Source organism: Apis dorsata, unplaced genomic scaffold, assembly GCF_000469605.1.
Source record: "Apis dorsata unplaced genomic scaffold, Apis dorsata 1.3 scaffold_655, whole genome shotgun sequence".
NCBI lineage: Eukaryota > Metazoa > Arthropoda > Insecta > Hymenoptera > Apidae > Apis > Apis dorsata.
The window spans coordinates 273,848-279,047 of NW_006263844.1; the positions used below are offsets into that span (position 1 = coordinate 273,848).

A 5,200-nucleotide genomic window follows, 5' to 3' on the forward strand; every position below is an offset into this window, starting at 1 on the left:
TTATATTGGATAATTTTGGATAATTTTATTATTCGTTATTCGAATAATTGTTTTAATCAATTCGGTTTTCACTTATATACTTTGGATAAAAATCAACGTGTTTCTATTATAATTTCGAAAATAAATTTTTTTTTTAAATAGGATAGAATAATCATGAAATTTTATATTTTTTTCATTATAATTTATTCTTTAAAAAAAATAAATATCCAACTAAGATGAATTAATGTAAAATTAATTTCTTTCGTAATAAGAATGGATAAAATAATTAACGAAAAAAGAAAGGAATGATCGATTCTCATTCTTGAATAAATAAAATTTGAAAAGAGAAATTTAAAAGAAATTTTTAAAGATTATTATTACGAATATTAGAATTTTTGAACGAATATCGCAACACTTTATTTTTTTTTTTACAATCCTTAATTTAAATTAAATAATTAGATGTCTTGCTTAACAATCCTTAATTTCTCGACATTTTTTCATATCTCGAAAGGAACGAGAATTTATTTCTCGAAATGAAATCTCGCGCAGCAGGCGCTTTTTCGAAAGTACGATTGAAAGAATTTTTTACGTGCAGCGTGTAACTTTTTCAATTTTGATCAATTAAATTTTTCATCATATATTTTCCTCTAGTTTTTACATATCTCGTCATTTTCCCTCCAAATAAAACTATCACCATTAAAATCTAAAAAAAGCTAAAATCTATTACTATTCGTATAAAGTATCCATTTTAAACGAATCTAATTAATCACGAAAATAAATTAGCTACATAATTAGCTGTACATAAAATTACGATATTATGTTAATTTTTCTCGATGAAATTGCGAGAGAAAAAAATAAAATCCATCAATTCTCGATGTTTAGTTGTTAAGAAGAATTATCATATTCCGATAAATTTTATTCGTACAACAATCGAGAATTAGAAGGAATTTAGATTAATATTAGGGGATATGAAACGTGAAATCGAGCGGAATTAAATATTCAATCAGATTCTGAATATCGAATGAAAGAGGAAGAACGCAGACAATGCCTTTATGAAATTACGTTAAACGATCGACCGCCGTCATAAAAACGTCAAATCTGTTTCCATGGATCACGTCGAACCGTAAAAATCCGCATCTCTCCCTTTGTCTCTTTAACCTTCCCTCACTTCCCGGATATTCAATCGCTCTTCTTTACTTTTACTCAAACGTGGAAATATCTCACCAATCCGTCGATATTTTATAGATTTTTTAAGATCTCTCTTCTTATTCTTACTCTTACTTAAAAAACGAGATGAATATATTCGAAAATTTTTTTATTTACGAGATCCGTGTGTAGAATCGTAAAAAAATGGCAATAATTTCATTGCACAATTGTATATCTATTAATATATTATGAAATGATTCGATTAGAATAAAGAATATACAATAAAAAAAAAATATATTTAATAAAGGAAACAGAAATAAGCTATGTTATATAGATATTCGGGCCGATGTTTTTGTTCCATTACACTGAGCTCACTGTGTCGTTCAGGACGGTTTGAAAAGAGGGGAAAAACAAAACAGAATCGAAACAGCGATCGTACGCAATTCATGGATAAATATACAAGATACGAATCGTATCTTTGCGTATATACATTCAATGATACGAATGAAAATATCTTTAAATTCATTCTTTATTAAAATATTCAATTTTTGAGTAAAAAGAAAAAAGTATCTTTTTTCTTTTTTGATCGATAAATTCGAAAGGAATTTCTCCATGTTCGAATCTAATTCACGAGTTCCGTCATTCTATCAAATTTTCGATGTATTCTATTAAAAAAAAAATATTTAAGAAACCTGATACGATAGATTTGATTATAGAATATATATAAATTGTACGTATTTATATATTGATAAATATGTATAAAAAAAATACGATCACGATCAAAGTATCTCGTTGAAATTAAAGTAAGAGCGGATGACAAAGTTGGAAGAAGCTATTCCATAGAGGATGAGGCGAAAGAAAGTTCCGAGTGGCGTGGACGGGATCAGTTTCAATCGGAAATGGGCTTCCAACCAGCCGAATAAACGACAACCAAGGCACGATAGACGCGGGTCGAGGCGCAATTTAAACTTTCTCGTTCTCGCTTATGGCTCCTTCGTCCAACGAGATTCCGGCTGATAGGCCGAAAGAAGGATGGCAAAAGATGATGGCATTGACAATGTACATAAACCTATTTCTAAAAATATCGACAGATTTTGGCAACGATCTTACAAGGACTCGTTCTTATCGAAGAACCAGATTCTTACTAACAAAACATTTTTAAAAATAAAATTTTTTTGTTGGATAAATATAGCATATAATTTTCTACAACTAGTACGATTACGTGAATCAAGTATATGTTTTTTCGGATAATTATTCAAAATTAATCGCAAGATTGAGGAAGTATTTCTCTTTTTCAACAAAGCGAAAGGAAAATCGGTGAAACGAAACACGAGACTGCAATGGTCAATATTTGGAATAGAAAGAGAATTTTACATGGAACGATCAAAGCGATCGTGAATACTTTGGCGCATTTTCGGCGAATAGGAATAAAAGTTTAATTTTGAATTTAAACGATCGAAGATATACGAAAAATATATTTTTTAATTTTGTTTTATACGAATATTTCCATCAAAACTATAATATCAATAGAATATTTGATTGAGAACGAATACGTCAAATGGAAATACCATTAAATTTAATTAACGAAATTTCTAATTATCGACAATACGTCTACGCGAATGGATCCGCACTTGATATCCAAGCGCAGGCAATCGTGTTAAAAACAGCCTCTGACTCCCCAACCCCCGCCTAAACGATATCTCCAACTGACTCACAATCACTTTCAAGTTTTACTCGGTCGGTAAGAACAGTTGCCCGCCCAATTCCCTTCCACTTAGCCGAGTGGATCGAACTTGCCTACCTCTGCGGACAACTATACGTTGCAGAACTGCGTAGAGGAACGAACTTGTTCGTGTTTCTAATAAAGCCTCGTGCTAATTTCTCTTTCACATGAAGTGAATTACGATGTTAAAAAATTTGTGAAATTGTGATACGATATTTATAACAGACATTGGAACAAGATTGTACGTTACGTTTAATGATATGTGTAAATCATCTACGATAAATAAATGGTTCCTGTGTTTCTGGAAAAGTATATTCGTATATTCTGAATCCGCAGTCTCATGTAAATTACATAAAGCACAGTTAAGCACAGGGAACATTGAGCTGAACTTTAGCACGAATATGCCATTACTTTCGAAGATTTAAATTAAATTATGTTTGGAAGAAAATTGCGAGAATAGAATTAACAATTGAAAAATCTCTAATAAAAAGTCAATTCTTATTTGAAAATTATTGATACTTATTCACAAGAAGATATTAGCTTTCGTGTTGATGATTTTTTTAATGTAACAAAAACAATTTAGGTTAGGTTAACTCAACCATTAAATTGCCTAACGGTTAAACGACTTTCTATTTAATTCTGATTCAAATATCGATATGAAACAAAAATTTATTCAATTTTTAGTTTTATATTAGATTTCAATTAAATTAAGTTATATTAGGTAAGTAACTTTTTAATAAACAACGTATCAAAAAATCATCGAAATCGTAGAATAATTTTTACGAATATCTATCGAAAATGTATACATCAGTGATTCGATTCTTATTTAAAACATAGATAAGAAACGTATTCGTATAAATTAAACTTGCAATGCGATTATTTATGAAAAAAAATAACTCGGTTCTCCCGCACAAGTTGCGAAACAATGAGAATTAAAAGCGCTAAGGAAGTGAAAGAAGAAAAAAAAAAAAGAAATCGAAGTATTTTCGAGTAAATCCAAATAAATGTGCGCGGCTAATGAAAAGAGAGAGGAGAAAGAATAGAAATTACGCGCATCCGCCGTAAAATACTCTTTTATGAATACGGTGAACTCGGATCTTTATGAAACACCGTCATTTCCGTTCTTCCATACTGGAATGCACGGCACGAGTAAATTAAACGTTTCAGCTAGAACAACATCGGGTAGATGATACGGTACAGTAGCTAGCGAATGTAAGAGCAGAGAAAACACGATTTTTATTAACACGTTGTCCTGCGTTGGACGGACTTGGACGTTTTACGACTTTCTCTTCGTACCTCGTGTATCTATCTTCTCTCTCGTTTCGCGTTTTTTTCTTCGAGACAATAGCATGTTTCGCCAGAGGTTATATCCAGAGATGGACGCTAATGAACCGAAAAATAAATAAGAAAATTTTGAATAATATTTCTTCAACACATTCGTTCGTCTTAAAGAGAAACATAATTAATCGCTCTTTCTTTAATATTCGCGATCATATGCTTCGTTAAATGCAAAACAAAATTTCACGAGAATTAATTAACGAAGGGGCGTGTATGTGCTTATACGTGATGCGTGTTATAATCAAGGAATGAACGGATGTTACGATAGCATAGTCAAAGTATGCGAGATATCGTTAAATCGTAAGAGTGAGTCACGAGAGCATGCAAAATTTTTTTATGATGATTTTTTATCTACGAAATCTAGTAGAAGAATTAAAAAAGCTAAACTCGAGGCAGTCTCTCAGAAAAACAAATAGTAATCAACACTTGTCAAGGTTGCTCGAGCTCTAAATCGAGTTCCAAGGACACTATACTTAAGTCGTTAAACTTTGTTCTCACCTCAATCATTCAAATTTTGCTCGTCACGAAGTCGAAGACGCGACAACGTTACGATTGCTTCGAATAATAAATTACTCGAATAAATTTATTAAAAAACTTTAACCGATCAATTTTACCTTGATAAATCATTGCCTTGAAAGAAGAATACTTAAGAAATACATTTTTCCTCGAGTTTTAAATATCAAGAGGACGAGATACATTTCAAGTTATAAATTATGAAAGCTAGGGCGGAAGAATACCAGGATTTGCTGTATTCATTCCAGTTTTCCATAAATTCGAGCGGTAAAAGCATCGAAACGATGAAAATACACGCAAGAATATTCCGATACGTGACCGTGCATCTCTGTCCGCCGAGGACTTGTTCGAATTCGTCGTCCTTCTCTTATTCATAAATTACTAAAAACGCCTCTCGTCGACGCTTTTCATTTTCGATGAAATAATCATGGCATTCATTATATCCTATACATTGATCGAATCCATAGATATCTTGAGTGTATATATATATATATATATATA

General features: G+C 31.3%; 1 protein-coding gene across 1 annotated transcript in view; it reads left to right on the forward strand.

The window, feature by feature from the left end:
* LOC102676526 overlaps nucleotides 1–5,200 on the forward strand; it is a 66,135-nt gene that overhangs the window by 48,312 nt on the left and 12,623 nt on the right. The window lies entirely within an intron of this gene.